Raw genomic sequence first — 22,848 nt, 5'->3', positions numbered from 1 at the left:
TGAGTTCTTTTTCTGTCGCTACATTTTGAGGTCTCTTAGGAACTGACTTCAACAGGCCATTATCTGGGTTCACAGGGTCCTTGTTATTCTGAGGTCAGCTTCCGCCCACTCATCTGCCATCCATCACCAGTCTCCAGACCTCCCAGCAAACCCTACTGAACACATCATCACTTTCTAGGGTCAGGATGAGGGTCAAATATCCCTAAAAGCACATTTCCCACCAGCTAGAACTTGGTGTGCTGACTCTCATCACTCAAATCAACTAAGTCCTGGGGGATCCACTCGGGAAAATCAGTCACACTGTCAGTTCTCTCATTCCATTCCTGTGCATTCAGTTTATGGAGAGGGTCTGTGTGATGCGTATAGATTAAACCATGCCTCCTGCTCTTTCCTTTCTTTTGAGGCCTCGTTAGTCTTGTCTCCCAATGGGAATTTTAGGCCTGCTGTGTTTTGCTTCAATCTCCACAGGAGCCCTAAACCAGGGCTCTCAACTCTCCGTTATCTTTTTTTTTTTTTTAATTTAATTTAATTTTTTTTATACAGAAGCTTCTCATTAGTTATCTATTTTATACATATCAGTGTATATATGTCAATCTCAATCTCCCAATTCATCCCCCTGCCACTGCTTTCCCCCCTTGGTGTCCATACATTTGTTCTCTACCTCTGTCTCTATCCATAGTGGCTGTACCAATTTACATTCCCACCAACAGTGCAAGAGGGTTCCCTTTTCTCCACACCCTCTCCAGCATTTGTTGTTTGTAGATTTTCTGATGATGCCCATTCTGACCAGTACCTCACTGTAGTTTTTGTTTGTATTTCTCAAAAAATTAGTGATGTCGAGCAGCTTTTCATGTGCCTATTAGCCATCTGTATGTCTTCTTTGGAGAAATGGCTATTTAGGTCTTCTGCCCATTTTTTGATTGGGTTGTTGTTGTTTTTTTTTAATATTGAGCTGCATGAGCTGTTTATATATCTTGGAGATTAATCGTTTGTCCATTGATTCATTTGCAAATATTTTCTCCCATTCTGAGGGTTGTCTTTTTGTCTTGTTTATAGTTTCCTTTGCTGTGCAAAAGCTTTTAAGTTTCATTAGGTCCCATTTGTTTATTTTTATTTCCATTACTCTGGGAGGTGGGTCAAAGAAGATCTTCTGTGATTTATGTCAAAGAGTGTTCTTCCTCTGTTTTCCTCTAACAGTTTTATAGTGTCTGGTCTTACATTTAGATCTTTAATCCATTTTGAGTTTATTTTTGTGTATAGTGTTAGAGAGTGTTCTAATTTCATTCTTTTACATGTAGATGTCCAGGTATCCCAGCACCAATTATTGAAGAGACTGTCTTTTCTCCATTGTATATTCCTGCTCCTTTGTCGTAGATCAGTTGACCATAGGTGCGTGGGTTTATCTCTGGGCTTTCTATCCTGTTCCATTGATCTATATTTGTCCATTTCTTCCAAGTTGTCCATTTTATTGGCATAGAAGTTGCTTGTAGCAGTCTCTTATGATGCTTTGTATTTTTGTGGTGTCCATTGTAACTTCTCCTTTTTCATTTCCAATTTTATTGATTTGAGTCCTCTCCCTCTTTTTTTTTGATAAATCTGGCTAAAGGCTTATCAATTTTGTTTATCTTCTCAAAGAACCAGAATTTAGTTTTATTCATTTTTGCTATTGTTTTCTTTGTTTCTATTTCATTTATTTCTGATCTGATTTTTATGATTTCTTTCCTTCTACTAATTTTGGGTTTTGTTTGTTCTTCTTTCTCTAGCTCATTTAAGTGTATGGTTAGACTATTTATTTGAGATTTTTCTTGTTTCTTGAAGTAGGATTGTATTGCTATAAACTTCCCTCTTAGAACTGCTTTTGCTGCATCCCATGGGTTTTAGATCATTGTGTTTTGTTGTCATTTGTCTCTAGGTATTTTCTGATTTCCTCTTTGATTTCTTCAGTGATCTCTTGGGTATTTAGTAACGTATTGTTTAGCCTCCATGTGTTTGTGTCTTTTACTTTTTTTTCCCTGTAATTGATTTCTAATCTCATACTATTGTGGTCAGAAAAGATGCTTGATATGATTTCAGTTTTCTTAAATTTACCGAGGCTTAATTTGTGACTCAAGATGTGATATACCCTGGAGAATGTTCCGTGTGCAGTTGAGAAGAAAGTGTAATCTGCTGTTTTCAGATGGAATGTCCTATAAATATCAATTAAATCTATCTGGTCTATTGTGTCATTTAATGCTTGTGTTTCCTTATTAATTTTTTTTCTGGATGATCTGTCCATTGCTGCACGTGAGGTTTTAAAGTCCACCACATTATTGTGTTACTGTCGATTTCCTTTTTATAGCTGTTAGCACTTGCCTTATGTACTGAGGTGCTCCTATGTTGGGTGCATATATTTTTTTAGTTGTTATATCTTCTTCTTGGATTGATCCCTTGATCATTATGCAGTGTCTGTCTTTGTCTCTTGTAACATTCTTTATTTTAAAATCTATTTTATCTGAGTATTGCTAGTCCAGCTTTCTTTTGATTTCCATTTGCATGGAATATCTTTTTTCATCTCCTCACTTTCAGTCTGTATGTGTCCCTAGGTCTGAACTGGGTCTCTTGTAGACGGCATATATATGGGTCTTGTTTTTGTATCCATTCAGCGAGCCTGTGTCTTTTGGTTGGAGCATTTAATCCATTTATGTTTAAAGTAATTATTGATATGTATGTTCCTATTACCATTTTCTTAATTGTTTTGGGTTTGTTATTGTAGGTCTTTTCCTTCTCTTGTGGTTCCTGCCTAGAGAAGTTCCTTTAGCATTTGTTGTAAAGTTGGTTTGGTGGTGCTGAATTCTCTTAGCTTTTGCTTGCCTGTAAACCTTTTGATTTCTCCATCGAATCTGAATGAGATCCTTGCTGGGTAGAGAAATCTTTGTTGTAGGTTCTTCCCTTTCATCACTTTAAATATATTGTGCCACTCCTTTCTGGCTTGTAGAATTTCTTCTGGGAAATCAGCTGTTAACCTTATGGGAGTTCCCTTGTATATTATTTGTTGTTTTCCCTTGTTGCTTTTAATAATTTTTCTTTGTCAATTTGATTACTATGTGTCTCAGCATGTTTCTCCTTGGGTTTATCCTGCCTAGGACTCTCTGCGCTTCCTGGACTTGGGTGGCTATTTCCTTTCCCATGTTAGGGAAGTTTTCGATTATAATCTCTTCAAATATTTTCTCGGGTTCTTTCTCTCTTCTCCTCCTGGGACCCCTGTAATGTGAATGTTGTTGCATTTAATGTTGTCCCAGAGGTCTCTTAGGTTGTCTTCAGTTCTTTTCATGCTTTTTTCTTTATTCTGTTCCACAGCAGTGAATTCCACCTTTCTGTCTTCCACGTCACTTACCTGCTCTTCTGCCTCAGTTATTCTGCTATGGATTCCTTCTAGTGTATTTTTCATTTCAGTTATTGTATTGTTAATCTCTGTTTTTTTGTTCTTTAATTCTTCTAGGTGTTTGTTCTTTACTTCTTCTAGGTCTTTGTTAAACATTTCTTGCATCTTCTTGATCTTTGCTTCCATTCTTTTTCTGAGGTCCTGGATCATCTTCACTATCAATATTCTCAATTCTTTCTTCTGGAAGTTTGCCTATCTCCACTTCATTTAGTTGTTTTTCTGGGGTTTTATCTTGTTCCTTCATCTGGTACATAGCCCTCTGCCTTTTCATTTTGTCTATCTTTCTGTGAATGTGGTTTTCATTTCGTAGGCTGCAGCATTGTAGTTCTTCTTGCTTCTGCTGTCTGCCCTCTGGTGGATGAGGCTATCTAAGAGGCTTGTGCAAGCTTCCTCATGGGAGTGACTGGTGGTGGATAGAGCTGGGTGTTACTCTGGTGGGCAAAGCTCAGTAAAACTTTAATCCACTTGTCTGCTGATGGTTGAGGCTGAGTTCCCTGCCAATTGGTTGTTTGCCCTGAGGCAACACAATACTGGAGGCTACAGGCTCTTTGGTGGGGCTAATGGCGGACTCCAGGAGGGCTCATGCCAAGGAGTACTTCCCAGAACTTCTGCTGCTAGGGTCCTTGTTCCCAGGGTGAGCCACAACCACCCCTGCCTCTGCATGACACCCTCCAACACTGGCAGGTAGGTCTGGTTCAGTCTGCTATGTGGTCACTGCTCCTTCCCCCTGGGTTCTGATATGTACACTACTTTGTGTGTGCCCTCCACGAGTGGAGTCTCTGTTTTCCTCAGTCCTGTCATAATCATGCAATCAAATCCCACTAGCCATCAAAGTCTGATTCTCTGGGAATTCCTCCTCCCGTTGCCAGACCCCCAGGTGAGGAAACCTTATGTGGGACTCAGAACATTCACACCGGTGGGTGGGCTTCTGTGGTATAATTGTTCTCCAGTTTGTGAGTCACCCACCTAGCGGTTATGGGATTTGATTTTATTGTGATTGCGCCCCTCTTACCATCTCATGGTGGCTTCTCCTTTGTCTTTGGTTGTAGAGTGTCTTTTTTGGTGAGCTCCAGTGTCTTCCTATCGATGATTGCTCAGCAGTTAGTTGTGATTTCAGTGCACTTGTAAGAGGGAGTGAGTGCACGTCCTTCTACTCTGCCATCTTGAACCAATCTCCTCACTTCTCCATTATCTTTTTGTGTTTCTCTCTAATGGGGGATTTTTCCAGGCTGGGTGCATTGAGAAGCATCCACTACTTTAGGCTTGAGCTTTGTTTGGAGCAGCATCCAAGTGGGAGGGGAGGAGGACCGCTTGCAGTGGGAGAAGCGGTATGAATGGAGATGTTTTAGCTACATTCTCTTTGTTGTCTCTCAATTGAAAAGTCTCTTGAGACAAAATGGCTCCTTTTCAGTGGGTTATGTGGAGGGGGTTTCATGAATTCAGTTGCTGGTGTTAATATTAAATCAAATTTTAATGTGGAATCAGTATGTTAAGAAGAGTACTATTCTAAACATATGGGAGGGAAATCATGATACAGTAAAAACGTTCTTAAAATAGTGTGTTTCTTGTTAAATACCAAAAGTTAGCATGATTTTGCTCGTCCTCAATATCGAGTCTAAGACCTCCAAAATTTTAGATTCCCACAATGGATTTTCAGAGTTCTTAAAAACATTATCATCAAACTTTTATGTATTCTAAAACAGTTAAAACAGAAATTCTTGGAGATATCTTGCCAAGGTCATTTGGAGATTATTCCCTGAGCTGCTTTGTTTGAAATAATAATAAAAAAAATTATAATGTGAATTGTAATTACTTAGAACACTGTAGAATAAAGCTACAGTAAATTCCTTCACAGTTGAACTATACTGTTTAACACATGGAATGTCTAATTGACAATTCTGTACCAATGTGTAAATTTGTCAAGGAAGGATACACAACAAATTTTTTTTTTTTTAACATCTCAGTGAGTGCTGTTGTGATTTGGATCTATTACTTCTGAATATTGCATGAAGCTGACAAGCACTTGTCATTTAAAGACCACATGGAGGCATTTAGTTTTCCATTTAGACATAATAACACATTATGCAAATAAGCTTGCAAAGGAAAGCTGGAGGCTGACATGAAATAAACTGTCAAACACAAGTTGCTAATAAATGAACATTTCTTTATAGATTGTCTTAATTTGGGGAGTTGAAAAATATATTTGTCTGTGGTGAATCAGGGCCCTTACTATAGTGATACTTAGCAGAGGATGCAATTTTTGACTTTACAACAACATTCCTTCCCTCCAATTATGATGAGAGGTTGTAGCTTAAGGAAAACTCTCAAAACTTAAATTTCATTAAAAGAGATTTATAAATAAATTGTGTTTCCACATTTTCATGGTATAGAGATACCTAAGCTTGATTTTTCTTCTCATGTGATTATTCACTATTCAATTATGTGCTGTCTATAGTAGATCTAATGATTTAAATTTGACCTAGATAACAGGTTATTGGAATTCAGAGGAGTTTTGACCCTTGTGATTTTGACTAGATAGTGTTTCTTTAAAAATGTATCAAAATCTCCTGGAAGCCATCTTAAAAACAGATATTCTTTTATTTATTTATTTATTATTTATTTTTTTGTGGTACGCGGGCCTCTCACTGTTGTGGCCTCTCCCATTATGGAGCACAGGCTCTGGACGTGCAGGCTCAGCTGCCATGGCTCACGGGCCCAGCCACTCTGCGGCATGTAGGATCTTCCCGGACCGGGGCACGAACCCGTGTCCCCTGCATCGGCAGGTGGACTCTCAACCACTGCGCCACCAAGGAAGCCCAAAAACAGATATTCTTGATAAATTACCTAGGAAAAAATTTAACCAAGGAGGGGAAAGTCCTGATATTGAAAACTACAAAACATAATGAAAGAAATTGAGGAAGACAGAAATGAATGAAAAGATATTCCACAATCATGAATTGGAAGCATTAATATTGTCAAAATGGCCATATTATAGAAAACAATATACACATTCAATGCAATCCCTACCAAAATTCCAATGGCATTTTTCACAGGAATAGAACAAATAGTTCTAAAATATGTATGGAACCATAAAAGATCTGGAATAGCCAAAGGAATCTTGAGAAAGAAGAACAAAGCTGAATGCATCATGCTCCCCAATTTGAAAGTATATTTCAAAGCTATAGTAATTAAAACAGTGTGGTATTGGCATAAAGCAGACACACCAAACAAAAGAACAGAATAGAGAACACAGAAATAAACCCATGCATATACAATCAATTATTTTACCACAAAGGAACTAAAAATATACAATGGGGAAAGGACCGTCCTTCAATAAGTGGTGCTGGGAAAACTGGACAGTCACATGCAAAAGAAGGAAACTGGACCACTGTCTTACACCATACTCCAAAATTAAATCAAAATGCATTAAAGACTTGAAAGTAAGACTGGAAAACATAAAAATCCTAGAAGAAAACACAGGCAGTAATCTCCTTGGCATAGATCTCGGTGATATTTTTGACTCTGACACCAAAAGCAAAAATAAGCAAGTGGGATTGTATCAAACTAAAAGCTTCTGTACAGCAAAGGAAATCATCAACAAATTGAAAAGTCAACTGACTAAATGGGAGAAGATATTTGCAAATCATGTATTTGATAAGGGGCTAATATCCAAAATATATAAAGAACTCATACAGTTCCATACCAAAAAAATAAACAATCTGATTGAAAAATGGGTAGAAGATCTGAATAGACATTTCCCTTAAGAAGACATACAGATGGCTAACACATACATAAAAAGATGCTGTGCCTCGTTAATTGTCAGGGAAATGCAAATCAGAACTATAATAAAATATTACCTCACACCTGTTAGAACTGCTATCATCCAAAAGACAAGAGATATCAAGTGTTGATGAGCATGTGGAGTAAAGGAAACCCTGGTGCACTGTTGGTGGGAACATACACTAGTAGAGCCACTATGGAAGACAGTATGGAAGTTCCTCAAAACATTAAAAGTAGGACTACCATATAATTCAGCAATTCTACTTCTGGGTGTTTATCTGGAGAAAACAAAAACACTAATTTGAAAAGACATATGCACTCCCACGTTCACTTCAGCAGTATTTACAACATCCAAGAAATGGAAACAACCTAAGAGTCCATTGATGGATGAATGGATACAGAAATTGTGATATATATATATATATATATATATATATATCATTTAGCCATAAAAAAAAATGAAATCTTGCCATCTGCAACAACATGGATGGACCCCAAGGGCATTATGCTAAGTGAAGTAAGTCAGATAGAGAAAGACAAATACTGTATGATCTCACTTATATATGGAATGTAAATATATATAAATAACCACAGTTCACAGGTACAGAGACCCAACTGGTGGTTGCCAGAAGTTGGGGGTGGCAGGGGTGGGAGAAATGAGTGAATTGGTTTTGTTTTTGTGTAAATACATTGATTTTTTTAAAAAAATGGATATTCCTGTAAGTCTTTTAAAAAATGCATATTCTTGAGTCCCAACCAAGACTAACCTAATCAGAAGTTTTGAGAGTGAGGCCTATGAATTTGCATTTAAGAAAAGCACAGTCATTCTTATGTTCAAAAGAGTTTGAGAATCTCTGAACTAGACAGTCCCTGAAAGTCCATGACAAGCACAATTTCAAGATTGCTAAAGCTGGAATTTATATTTCAAATCAAGTGTGACATGAAGTTGAGGATTGAGTCATTCAGGGTGAGACTGGCTCCAGATGTAGCATTTGTAACTCAGTGGGACTTTGTTCTCATGTAACAGTAACTCCAATGAAGTAATAGAAGAAATAGAGCACTGAACTATTTCTCTGCAACAGTTGCCCATAGGAGCAGACCTGGTAGGGATGGGATGTTAGAACTGGAGAATACAACTGGGAAAATGGGAAGGTCTAAGCCCAGGGGGCAGAGGTGAAGATGTTTAGCCTACCCTCTCCATCTGAAGCCTCTGCACAGAGATAGTCTTGAGGGCTTTTGGTCACTTGTCTTCACAGAACATAGAAAATATAGCAAAAGTTTCCTTGATCCCTCTCAGACTTCTTCTAGAACCCATAAACCAGTACCAGGAACCAGGAACACTTTTCTGTTCCCTGGCTCTGCTGTGCTGTTTGAGCTGTGAGGTAGGACTTGAATGGATTCATCTCTGTGTCCTTTGATTTGACTCTTCAATTAGCCCACATTTTTGTCCCCTGTTAGATACCTGAAAAGATGCTCTGTTTATAGACAGCATCTCTTTTGGGGCCACCTAATCTGTTTCTAACTCTGAAGTGCACTTATTGCTTCTTCCAATTCCAATGTTTTCTCTGCTTTAGTGCTTCAACCTACATATTGACAAAGACTCTTCTTGAACAAACTTTAGCCAGGCCCCCGGGACCCTTCTTCCCCAGTAGGCCTTGACCTTGGTTCCATCATTGCCAGGCCTGCATAGCCAAGTTGTAGCAAGAATCTTGGTAAGTAATTTTAGGCAGAATCCCCCAACCTCCATATCTGATCAAATTCCTCTCTCCTAGGATCTGATCACCCTGATCTGTCTTCAGCAAGAATCCTGTTAAGTCTGTTTAGCAAGAATCTCCTCTACCCTTGATGTCTCCTCTTAGTAATTTTCCTTCTACTGACCCCCTCATTCTGTTTGTTGGCTATGAATCCCCAGCTGCCTTTGTTGTATTTGGAGTGGAATCGAGCCCCATATCTCTCCCCTGTTGTGATAGCCTTAGACACCTATTGTCACAGCCCTGAATAAAGTCTTCCTTACCATTTTTTCTTCCAGTTTTATATTGAAATATAATTGACATATAGCACTGTATAAGTTTAAGGTGTACAGCATAACGATTTGACTAACACCATGAAATGATTATCACAATAACTTTAGTGAACATCCACCATCTCATATAGATACAATATTAAAGAAATAGGAAAGAAACATTTTCTCCTTGTGATGATAACTCTTAGGATTTACTATCTTAACAACTTTTACACGTAACATACAGCTGTGTTAATTATATTCCTCATGTTGTACATTACATCCCTGGTACTTATTTACCTTATAATTGGGAGTTTGTATCTCTTGACGGCCTTCATCCCATTCTACCTTGCTCCATCCTCTGACTCTGGTCACTACAAATCTGATCTCATTTTCTATGAGTTTGTTTGTTTCTTTTAGAAGTATAATTGACCTACAACACTATGTTAGCTCCTGTTACACAACATAGTGATTATTAATATTTTTATACATTTCAAAATTATCACTACAATAAATCTAGTTACCATTCATTCTTCCTTACCATTTTTATGTCTCAGAAATTTTTTTTAATAATATATACATATAGGAACCAAATTCTTATAAAGAAAGTTAGGAAACATTTAATCTAACCCTTTGGTTTTACAAACAATAAAAATGAGACCTGAAAAAGCTAAGTGAATTATCTAAAGTCCTCTTCTTGCGATGTAAGCCAATTCCTTTTTGTCCTATACTGAATCAAATCATAAAAGCTGCTAACTGTCACAGATCCATGTCCTGTACTTTAAACCCATGAATGTTCTGGTCATCCTGTTCTTTCTATATAATAGGCTGGAGAAAAACAGCCATTTTTCAAACTTATGAAGCTCAAACTATACAGTTAGAGAGAATTTCCAAAGAAGGTTTATATACCTTTAATATATAAAACAGTGTCCTGAAGCCAGATTTTTTTCCATTAAAAAATTCTCTCAATTTCTTCCCCTTTGATTGTACTGTTCTTTAGTGTAAGTTACCCAGCAAAAGGCCTGAAGAGTAAACACATGGCAAGCAATTGTGATCACTCTTCCTTGCTCTGGCCAAAAGCTTATTAGATTATATTGATTCACCAGCTCTTTCCTTGCAGAAATAGCCTAATTAAATGCTTAGTACTGCCTTTGAAGGTGAGGTCAACTCAATAGTTACTTTGGGTTCTAATTTTAGACGCTCTCCCTTCTCTGATTATAGTTTTGGTAATGAGAATGTTGATGTCTTAAATTGGCATCTTTTCCATTCTTTAACATATTATTTCCTGGAACAAAACTGTCTTTGGAAGTCCAAGTTTAAATTAGGCCCAATCACAGAGTATTTTTACCTTGAGTGGAAAGATTACTCTCTTGTTTACTGGGGGGGCGGTGTATATGACAACCCTAGTGTTCTCTCTTTCTTCAATACGTTATTTTGAGAAAATTTCCAAGTCTTTCTCTTTTAAGCTTTGGAGTGGGTATTTCATGCATTCTTGATACTATCTCCTTTCTTAGGGAATGGAGTCATAGGATTCTTTCTTTAATGGGCATTTTTGCCTTTATAAAAGAAAAAGACAATTTAAAGACTTTTTTGTTTTGTCATGAAGTCCCATGATCTAACTACTGCAAATAACTTCGTCAGTATAGAAGGTAAGCTCTTAGACTGGCCGTTAAGGAGAAGTAGCATATACCCATTTGGAGTAGTTACGAATTTTTCTCTTTTTTTCTCTCTTTTCAGTAACTGGTCTTGTTCCTGTGGTAGTATAGGGTTGGCAACTATAAATGGCACAATCTATCTTCAATCTAAGATGGTTTAAAACTTCATTTTCTTGCAGATAGATTATCCCAAATACTTACGTGAATACTGTTTAGAAAGTGGACTAAACATCCCAAATACCTATCTTCTTGTGGTTCACAAAAAGTCTTTATGAGCCTTTGGTTCATTATTGCTGTTGCTTAAAATTGTCCCTTTGAGAATTTTTTTAAGGAATATTCTTTCTATACTTACTTCCTTTCCCAATAAACAGTTGATTTAATTAAAAAAAAATCTACTAGGAGGAGATTGTGAGAAACGTAACTGCGTTTGTACAACTGAGAAAGTGATAAGAAATTTTATTTGATCCCTTTTTTTGTCACTGTGAAATTAAGGGCATCATGAACACTCCAGGGCATTTGAAAACAAATTTCCTTTTTGGAGGCTTTGATGGCTATCAGATAGGCTGCGGATTTACCATGCTTCATGGAGCTGAAGGAACTCCGTGTATGATGGTCTTGCTAGACATTTACACATGGTATAATGCTCCTCCACTTTCAGTTCAAAGCAAGCATTGTCTCCTGGGTTTTCACTTAGCTTCTATTGCTGCTTCTCATTTATTTTGAGATAACAGTTCACTTCAAAATAGATAATCTTCTGATTTAAAAAAAAGTGGACTAGTTCCTTTCCTTCATAAAACAACCTTTCCTTTGAAGACACAGTTCAGTAAATCCAATAAATATTGAGGCAGCAGGACTTTTCATTGGTTAGGTACTACAATAAAATATGAAAAACAGAGTCATTTTAAGACACTTTTGGTACAAGACTATCTTTTGCTAGGTTCAGAAAATCTAGTCTATACAAACCATAATTTGATAATATTAGCCCCCAAGGATTATGTGTAGTTGTATCAGTATAATTTCAGCTTTTGAGGTTTGTATGTGCAAAAGCATAAGAGAAAGCAAAACAAACAGCAAACGAATGCAGTTGATTTGTTACTGGAAGGCCGAAGGGAGTTCCAACATGAAGTCAAAATGCTGTTTAATAAGGAGCAGATACAGAGAAATACATCTTGGAAGTTTGAAAAATAGTGAGGTTGACTTTAAAAGTGCAACCTGAAGCTGTGTTTTAGAAGATGACTCAGCTAGCTATTGGTCTCTGCAGTGGTGGTTGAGGATCTCATTCAGCGTGTTCCTGTCTGAATGCATGGTTTCTTCTCAGGTTAGTAACTAAAGTTAATTAAAAACAATCCTGGGTCTGACTGAAGAAAAACAAAATCAAAACCAAAAACAACTTTTTGCTTTCTCCATTGGAAGCCTGGAAATGAAGTTCATTAAAAAAGTTGCTTTGAGAGTTACAAGTTTGGGATTCTTCCCAAAATCTCCTGCAAATGTGAATGTCTAAGTATATATCTGTAATGTGTATGCAAAATTCTGGGCAACATATTTTGAGATTTATTGCAAGTCCCCAAACATGCCTGATAAATGATCTAACCACACACAACTAGAAATATACTTAAACTTAAAATTTATACAAACGCTTTGTGGACTCCTGGCTGATAAAAATAAAAATACCAATGACTATTCAACTGGAGTTTCAGTTTGTAGAAGGGTTCTTCATTCATCACATGATATGATTCCTAGGAGAGTCCTGTGAAATAGATAGGGCAGGTTATATAATCTCTACTGTGATGAGAGGGTCAAAATAGCTGAGATTTACTGAAGACCAATTATAAGCCAGATATTGTTTAAACATTTTGCACATATTAACTCATTTATTCCTCTCCAATGCCTTCTGTGCCATTTTGCAGATAAATGAATACACAGAGAGCTTGAGCATCTTACCCAAGATTATATGGCCATCAGTGGTAGAGCTGGGATTCAAGTTGAGGAGCAATTACTACTCCATTTTGCAGATGAGAAACCTGAGGCTTAGGAAGGCTAAAAGCTAAAAAAAAGTTCCCCAAAGTAAAAAACCTGGTAGAAGACAGAGCAGAAATTTAAACAAGGTCAGTTTTACTCTAAAATCTTAGCTTTTAATCACTTTATTACAACGTTTACTTTAAACCCTGGTTTCCCACTTTTTGATTTGTTGCCAGGATATTTAAGCTAATGGGTTCCTTAATCCTGGCCACTATATACAAAAGATATATTGGTTTCTTTCTCCTACTACATGATTTTAATGTCTATTTTTATTTTGCAGCTTTAATATATGCAGATAAATGGCTTTTAATTAGGATATTTTGAAAAGGTTGAGGATGCTATAGGCATGGATGGAGGAGTATAAGATGCAAGTTTATAGAAATGTACCAGAATCACTGGGGAAACATGTTCAAAATGCAGTGTCAGCTGAAGCCTCTGAACAGATCTACTATATCAGAGCGGGATGGGGTGAGGGTTTTCAGTAGGCACGAAGCCTAGGCCTGTGCAATTACAGAAAGGTTCCATAACTGAATATGATATTGTCTCTAATCTGGCTGAAAACTGCAAGACGTCCCCGCTCCACACCTTCACAAGCTGTGTCATGTTTTTCTTGGAAAAAATTTCATACTGTAGATATTACCTGACAATTACCTCTATCTGGATAATGCACTTTACCTCTAATTTGTGGGCAGCATTATCATGCTCTCTGTGGTCTTTTAAAATCTGTAGGATATATTTTTTCTTACTGTGACCAAGATTAAGATAGGTCCTTTTCTTTACACTTCTCTCTATTAACTGTATGTACTTTGGGTTCATTATCTCTGTGTGTTGAGCTCTTTTCAATATGGATTTGGTAATCAATATATTAACTATCTATTCCTCTATTTGTGTCATATGTAAATTTGAAAAGTAGATCTTAAGCTGATGATTAAAAAAAAGTGAACCAAGTAGGACAAATGTGAAAATTTGTGGACAAAGCCTTCTTCTCTATGGATAGATGTTGCTAGAATACCGACTAGCAACATCTATCCATAGTCTATGGATGTGGTTGTTTAATCAACTATTAAAATTTCTGACCATCCTATTACCTAGTAATGTTTAAGCACACAGGTTTTGAGTCAGACAGACACAGGTTCAAATCCTGGCCCACTGTTTTGGCTATGGACAAGTTATACAACATTTTTGAAACTTTGTTTACCCCCCTGAAAAGTGAGGATAATAATACTAATCTCATAAAATTGAGCTTTTACATATATGTTACATATATGTTTAAAACATACATGTAAAATCTCTCCCCTAGAATAGTACTTGGCATATAGTGATTATTCAAAAAATGATAGCTATTATTATTGATATTATTATCTATGAGACTACTGTGAGAGAATTTGATCAATATATATGTCTTTCTATACCAGACGAAGATCTCATCAAAAAAATAATGAGGTGTGTTTGGTTTAGTGTACTCGGTGGACCACTGATGATCTATTAACATTTATGTCTCTTATTCTTGAATTAATCTACGCTACAGTTTTAATCTCTTCATGTTTCTCAGTTTGTGAAACCATTGCCTGAGTTTCTTATGTTTCCGTATGCATTGAAATCGAATGAAAGCTTGCTTTTCTTAATCCTAATGTTCGGTACACCTCAAGGACTGTTTTCTCTTGCTGAGACCCCAGAAGTAAATAAGTTGAGGAGGTGGGTTTTCATTCATGCTTTTATGTGTGAAACGTCAACTTGGCTTTAGTTATCTTTAGCCACCACTTTCTAAAAGTTCTCCAAAAGTTTGTTTCCTCACTGAGTTAAATAAAATGAGCTAGAAAGTTTTAAATGCTGGTACAGAGTCAAAAGGAATAAACTGAAAGATTTTGTGGTGGGTAAGAAAGGGAATTATGAGATATGATTGATATTTTTTATTCAATGACTAATTTGCACAGTTATGTTTTGTTGTGGATGATAGGTTAGAGTGATGTTAAAGATTTATTTTAGATTAAATAAGATTTTGTTGCTTTTGACTAAAGAACAGACGTGGTGAAGGGTGTTCATGTGATCCTCAGAGGAAGGCTTGAATGGGTTTCGGAGACTGACAAGAGAGAACTTTCCAGATGTAAGTTTATAAGCAGGAATCCTTGACTAACATTTTAATTTCTCTTCTGTAGTTTCTAAAATAACCTTAGCTCTAAGATATCTAATAACTCCAAGAAAATATATCCTGGTTTGTTCTGTGTACTCCGTCACATTTTAGGCACTTCAGACTTCAGGAGTAAGGTTCAGTAATTTTAAAACTCAGTGCCGTGACATAGAAAAGCACTGGCATTATTAACCTTCAAATCAATGAAGAGAGGAGAAGAATGTTTTAACTAAAGAGCTAATGGCTATTTTCTTTAACCTCTGGTTGGAATAAGTAAATAGCATGGGCTTTTCCTGGGACACTAAAAATAAAATGGAGGGCCTGACTTTTTATATCTGAGTTCTGTAGAGGATCTCGTTGGCCAATTGGTAATAGATGTCAGTTTTCTTAAATATTCTTTTCTTAAATAGTTGTTCTTCATGGCAGGAATGTTATGACCCTTATTATTTAATATTTATGTAACACTGGCAATAGACTCGTCTTTGCACTGAATATCATAGAGTAGGAATTATCCCTTCCCAGTGGGCATAGTATAAAAACAAGGTAAGCAAAAACCCAATGTTAAGAGATAATTATCTATGACAAGAGGCAAAGGTAGACTACTACACAAGTACTCTGCTCTTTTCCAAGGCATCTTAATAAACAAAAATGGGTAGGAGGGTGCCCATGCCTGGTGCTATCATCTAGAATGCTGGTAAGCCAGCCCCCTAAAGCTTAGTTAAAAAGCACAGCTGAATTAAACACAAAGAGAAACCCACGGACTTGTGGCTGTAACTGTACCTTCAGTGAAGCTTTATCTCAGTAACACGATGATTTAAAAGCAGATGTGATTTTCCTAACATGGCTATGGTTCCGACCACCCAGCTTTTTTGCTCCTTTGTCATTTTGAATGAATTATTGATAAGGAATACTTCAAAGGTGTGCAAAAAAATTCTTCTACACTTAACATTTATAAAACAATGACGTTGATGGAGGGAGAATGAAAGCCCCTGTCAATATTTTTCTGAGACTAAACAATAACAAATTGCCTTCAGGATTCATTTTAATGAGAAAAACTAGGGTGGCTCCATGGAAGTTGTGAGACAGGCAGTGTACACTAGGAAATTAAGTATTGCTTGGCAGCCAGGCAAATGGATGCGGCTTATGGTGGCATTGCAGAAAATAAATATTCTTTTAATCAGCAATGCTGGCTTATTTCCTCAACGGTAACATCAAACTTTAAATGCATGAAGTCACATATTTTTAAGAAAGGATTTCTAAACAAAAGGCTCGCTTGGCTTTTCTGAATACGGTTTTCAGGTTACTGTTTGCACAAGGTTTTCTCCAAGTAAGGTACAGCTGATCCCTGAGTCTTGTCCACACTCAGAGAACAGGGCTATGATTACCGACAGCATTTTCTCTAAGCCCGACTCTGATCTGTGCTGGAGGAGACGTTGACTTTCATGATGGTTTTATGGATCGACGGTTCAGGTGGTTCTCTAGATAGTTCTGCTGGGTTCCTGGGCCATGTTTGCAAGTCAAAGCTGCGTCTCCTCCCCTAGGTGGAATTTCTCAGCCCAAAGGTTCACTTCTTAGCTGTCTCCAGCGCATGCGGTTGGCAGCTGACGGGGCAGCGCTACTAATGAAACCGAGTCTTCTAAGCAGCAGGCGATAAGAGACGCTGGGATTTTAACAGCGTAATGAATTAATTCACAAACTCACTGAGCACAAATGATAACTTTGGTACAATTTCCAGTTACAATTAGGAGGCGATTGCATTGTTTTACGGGATCAAGGTATTAGTTTTGATTCTTGTAATGTAATGTGTACCATACTGGTATCTTTGAGGAAAAGCCAGGCTCTGGATGTGTGAATTTGCCCGTGACCAACTCCTAAAATGGATGCAAATTAAAATGAGTGATTTCTGTGATAGCGAAGTGTGCTGTAGCATAGCTTCTGTACCCAGATCCCTAACAGGGGTCTGGCAGAGGCTCAGAATTTCATTTTGCCTGAACTTTTATCCAAAAGCAGCATAACCAACCCTTCTCCAAGTGTATCCCAAACTTTTATTATATTTTGAGTGAATTCAGGCTGAACATACAATCTTCATTTTGTACTTCAACCTTGTAACTATTTCAGTGACTCCCTTCAAAATCGACATATTTGAGACAACTTCTAACTCCTGAGTTCATTATGGAAAGGGAATCATCCATATTTTCCCTATTGTTTCTGGTGTTTCCCCCCAGAATGTTTCTAGTAGAAAAAAGAAAACTTTAAATCTCAGAAACAATTCTCAGAAAAACAAGTTCTCCTTTTCTCAGGGTTTGATTGGCATTATCAATAGTGTTTTCAAAAAAGGAAATTGTGAGTTTGCACGTTAATAAATGAGTATGTATGCTAATGTCTACTTCGGAATTATTTTCTTTGAATTTTCTCTTTCAGGTTGTTAAACTACTAAAGATAATCGATAAAATCTATTGTTTGTACCTGTAGAATGCTCAGATAAGTACTAGGTATACATGCTAATTAAAAAGTATCAGTTGATGATACTAGAGGTGATAGATATAATGATAAAATTTTCTTTCAGATGACTGACTTACACGGAAATGATATATTCATTCAATACAATGAATATGCAATGTGATTTAATAAATATTCATTGGACACCTGTGCTAAGCCCTAGAGATATTAAGATGAGAGAGCTTCAGTATTGGTTACTTACCATGATAGATTGTATTGTTCTCAAATATTCACTCCCCTTCCCGTAAGGGGATTCGACCTCCCCAGGTGGGGAGGTATGTACCTCGTAGCATGTTCCATGGGAGGGGAATATACTTCTCTATCCCTTGGCTGTGCGACTGACTAGCCAATGGTGCTTGAGTGGACACCACGCATGCTACACCTGAGAGGAAGGTTTAAGAGGCGTCGTATTTTTCCGTCGTCACCCTTGCCCTTTTCTCTTTGCTGTGAGAATGACACGTCTCAACAAAGAGCTTCTCCTAACTTGAAACGTAACCCTAACCCTAATCTGAGTCCTGGAATGAGAAGACCGAACAAAGCCACGACAGCTGACCTGCAGCTGCCAACATGTAACATGTTTGTTGTTGTAAGTCACTGAGATTTTGGAAGTTCTTTATTCACCACAGTGAAACAAGCTGAAACACGTTTCATGGAGTTCAACTACAGTAACTTAATTCTAAGGCATGAAAAGTTCGCATTGTCTGCTTAGCAATTCAGGACCAAAAGCAGAGACTAATTCTAGCCCAAGAACCCTGCAAACTGTAGTTATGTGTAAGTCTTAAGATGGGCTGTGAGCAGATTACGTCTGGGTTAATCTGGCCAAGTTTGCCTGCTGTTAAATTTCAGTACAATAATTGTACAGCTTTCCTCATTGAGTTTAGGTCATCGAAAGAGATAACTCTGTCATAATTTAATTGTCCTAGATGTACTGACCTGGTCCAAGTCAATTGGTAGTTCAAGGACAAAACTTCCATGTCTATCCAGTGGAATGAGAATGAAGGCTTTTTCAGAACAATTAACATGTCAAGGTTATCTATCCCTGATATGCTGTTGCCTCTCAGTATGTGTTAGAGATCAACAAACACTTGTAACTATTTTTCTTCTCCTTGGACCTAGGTTAACGTGGGTAGAGAGAATTCTTATCGAACCTACAGTAAGAGAAGACATTGTGTTTGTTGGGAGCAAGAAAGCAAGGGTGAGAGGGAGTGAGAGCAAGAGAGAAAGAGAGAGGGAACTAAGGGTTTCACTAAGGATCTTGCCTATGTACCTGCACGTACCAGCTACCAAGTGAAAATCTCATGATATTAAGAAGGAAAAACACACACAAAAAAACCCCAAGATCATTTAACGTTTATTTTTGTTGATTCTTTTCAGGATATATTTTCCTACATGTCCTTTGCCAACTGCCTTTCTTTAGAAAGTGCCAGGACCCACGCTGTGGTGGGCATCACCGTGCTGCCCCATGTTCGGTTCTCCTCCCCTCCCGCAACTCATGCACATTCTATTCCCACCCCCTTGCAGCTGGGTGGCTCATGTAATTGGTTCCAGCCCCAGGACCCGAACAGAGTGATGCTCGTCAGTCACAGGCTGGGGCTTGGCTCCCTGGCTCTCTCTTCTCTTCCATGGTCATCCTGGGAGACACATGCTGAGAGGCCAGTGCCACCAGATGGCATCTGAACAGATCCTTGACTCACTGCTTGGACCTGCAAGGGAACTTTGTGAGCGAGAAATAAGGTTATATAATTTATTCGTTATTACAGCATACTCTGGGCCAACATACGTTTTCTGAACACTTCTCATTCTTTGCCTTGGAACTAGATTTTAATCTTCCGAAATCTGACCTTCCTCCCTCTTTTCCTCTCTATCTTCCTTTCTTATTTCCTACATTCCAAAACTATTTATAGAACATTGACCCTATGCCAGGATCGGTACTGGAATTATGATGATAAACAGTTGAGGCATAGATCCTGCCTTGTGGAATTAGAGGGGAGTGAGAAGTTTTTTGTTCCTTTACCTGTACCAGGCACTCTACCAAACTATCTCATTTAATCCGCATAACCACACTCTACAAGCTAGAAACTATTACTATGCCTAATCTATTGATAAAGAAACTGACCTTCAGAGAAGTCAGGCACAAGGCCCAAATCAGACAGTGAAGGGCTGAGTTGGGCTACAACCTTGAGCTGCTTGTTGCCAAAGCCTTGGTGATGAAATATGGGACTATCGCAAGGGATAATTTTTGCTTCTCTGGAGGGTTTGGTGCACACTTGTTATCATTATTAATACGTAGATCTGTCAGAAGTAGAGGTTTCTCCCCTCTTTGGGCAAGAGTATGTGCTTTGATGTTTTGATCATAATGAAAAGGGTGTCAAGAGACTGAAAGAGTCAGAGCTCCGCCTCCCTCACTGGCTGGCTGAACAATGCCAGATATTCTGATATTGCCCTCAGTGCATTTACCCCTGTGCTGAAAGCAGGAGTCCTCATCCGAGTGGATGGCCTCAGGACCCACTGCTAGTGTAGCTTGTGAGGTGATGTGCGTGGACACAAAGCGGGTCCTCTCACAGTCTATTCAGGCCCCTGTGAGGACAACTGGGCAATACTGCCAACAGAGGAAGGGGCAGTAAGAATCCCCTTCCCTGGGGAAGATCTGTGGACCAGTGACAACAGCTAATCACAACTTTAAAAACATACTATTTGGAACGAAAGGGAGAGTTTTCCTTCAATTTATTTATTGTTTTGTTTTCCCAAAGGAGCTAGCAGGATTTTGAAAGAAATCAAGTTTAAGTAAGGATCTGTGAGGTCACTGCCTCTGCCCCACTGCTGACAGATAGCTTATCTTGTTGGAAGAGGCAAAGAAACTTTGGCATCTTGCTTAAGAACACTTGACACTAAGAAGTGTCTGTTAATCTCATTTGCGTCCCCTGAGCAGTGGCACCAGAGGTGGTCCGGCCCCTCTCGGGTATGCAGGACGCCCGAGTTGCTGAGAGCTGGTTTCTCAAAGTGTGGGCGGTTGAACATACACATGGGACACACCTGGAGTCATTATTACAGAGGCGGGTGCCAAGTCCCACTGCAGACCCACTGAATCTGAAGCTCAGAGGGGGGATGGAACTCTGAGCACTGCAGCAAGTGCCCAGGGGATTGTCCCACGTGCACCAACGCTGGACAACAGTGGGCTGGAGCTCACAGCTGCCTCTCGGCTGGTGCTGAGCGCAGGTCTTGCTGACATTTAGCCTTTTATTCCTGTCTCCTCCCCCCACCATTTTTAATAGCCTTATGGAGCTCCGAACAATAACTTCTCTATTAAAGATCACCCACTCAGGATGGAATAAATGCTTTCTTTTTAGGGCAGATTACAAAAATACAACCTTCGAGAGACCACAGCTTGCTCTATTGCTCTGCATTATGTGTTTTGGAATTTCACCCTGAAAAAGCTTCCTTTAAACATTAAAAAAATAAGATCTGCTGCTTTGTGCCTCAGTAGTACCTCCCGCAGCACCTCTGCAGACACCCCGAAAGCCCACTAGAGGAAAGTGAAATTGGGGTCCATTTTACCCACCCTTCATTGGCCGTTGCATTACCACGGTTCCTTTTTTCAGGTTTCCTTTCCCCGCATCATTTTTATTCTTTCTTTCAATCACCTTCCTACACTCTCTTTCTACATTTATTTTAAGCAAATATTTAGGTTTGGGGGCTGAAAGTCTACTCAGACCATTTGCAGTGAACCCCATGACACAGAAGGATCAGTAAGAAGGAGGAAGAGGGGAAAGCAAGGCTCTCCCTGGTGAATCTGAGGAAGACTGGATTTGTCAGAAGAAATGTAACGATCGGAACTCACATTCCTGTGGCACGCTCGGCAAGAAAACATCATTTCAAATGTGTAGCGCATGACTTACCCAACATTACAGGAAGAAGAAAGCACGAAGAACCCCAAAACCCAACGCCCTCTTACATAGCAGCGAGCTACGTAGGCTTTGAATTATTTGATTGAACAGCATTAAGTGCTTTCCTGTTGGAAAATGAGGAACTTATTAATTATTTTAAGTTTGAAGTAATTAAGCCAGGCGCTGTCAGGCTGACACAGTTTTCTCAGCAGGCGGCCGGATTCTTCTAGCACAGGGAAAGCCTTTTCTAGTCCTATATGCTGATCTAGAGGTGAGCCAGTTGGTAAATATGTGACAACTTTTAATTATACCTCGTTGCAAGCTGGAGCTTGTCTTGTGAATTATTTGATCATTTGTGGCTCTCTCATGGAAGAGAAGCTATTGGTGAATCTCCCTAGGAAAAGGGTGGGGATAAGAATGGAGGAGTGTCTGGGCACATGGAAAGGAGGAAAAGCAACACTGTACTAGGGGCTTTAAGAGATTATTTCAGGGCCTGCCGATGACCTTCTAGCATACATACTGGAAAGGTCGTTGTCTCAGTTGGCAGATCACGCTACTATATGTAAAATAGATAACTAATAAGGACCTACTGTATAGCACAGGGAACTTTACTCAATACTCTGTAATGGCCTATATGGGAAAAGAATCTAAAAAAGGGTGGATATACGTATATGTATAGCTGATTCCCTTTGCTGTACACCGGAAACTAATACAACATTGTGAATTGACTATAGTCCAATAAAAAAAAAAAAAAAAAGAATGCTGATAGCGCTGAGTAAATAGGTTTTGTAGCTGGTTCAGTCAGGCCTGGGTGGTAGGAAAGACTGAAAAACATTTTCTCTTCGCCTTCTCTCTAGGCTTTTCCCATAAGCTTTATTGGCCACCAGCTGCCCAGCAAGATTCCAGGCACATGGTGGAGAGCTTTTGAGCTCACATTTGCTCCAAAGAAGAATAGGAAAATGGAAGATGGAAAAAACGGGCCGAGAAGGAAATGTTGGCAGTGGTAGAGATAGACGCTTGCGTACCTGCAAAAGTTTTCCAAGTTCTTTTTTTTTTTAAGGCTAAAGTTCAAAGGTTTCCTTTCATAGCAATATGCTTCCAACCTTTCCTTGCATTACTTTGCTAACAGTCTGAAGAAATTGGTCTTTGATGGTCCTACCCAGTGCCTCCCAACACTGGCATCTCCGTATCCAACACCAAGTTCAAACCAGTGCCTGCCTGTCCATCAGCCCTCTGTGTAACAGAGCACGTTTGTAGCCTAGGGTTGCAATATGTTGCCCACTTATCTCCTGTCCTCCAAGGTTCAGGAGATTTTATTTTCTGGCCTCAAAGCTTATTTGTTCTTACTCTGCACCTTCTGCTGGATAACTGGCTGATTTAATAATGACATTTGTACTAATGTGTTGATCCAGTCACTCATTTGTTTAATCACCATTAATTGACTGCGTACTTTATACCAC

This window comes from Neophocaena asiaeorientalis, unplaced genomic scaffold (assembly GCF_003031525.2).
Source record: "Neophocaena asiaeorientalis asiaeorientalis breed wild unplaced genomic scaffold, Neophocaena_asiaeorientalis_V1.1 scaffold147, whole genome shotgun sequence".
In the NCBI taxonomy this organism is placed as follows: domain Eukaryota; kingdom Metazoa; phylum Chordata; class Mammalia; order Artiodactyla; family Phocoenidae; genus Neophocaena; species Neophocaena asiaeorientalis.
The sequence above is the reverse complement of the archived record's forward strand: the minus strand, read 5'-3'. Positions refer to the sequence as shown.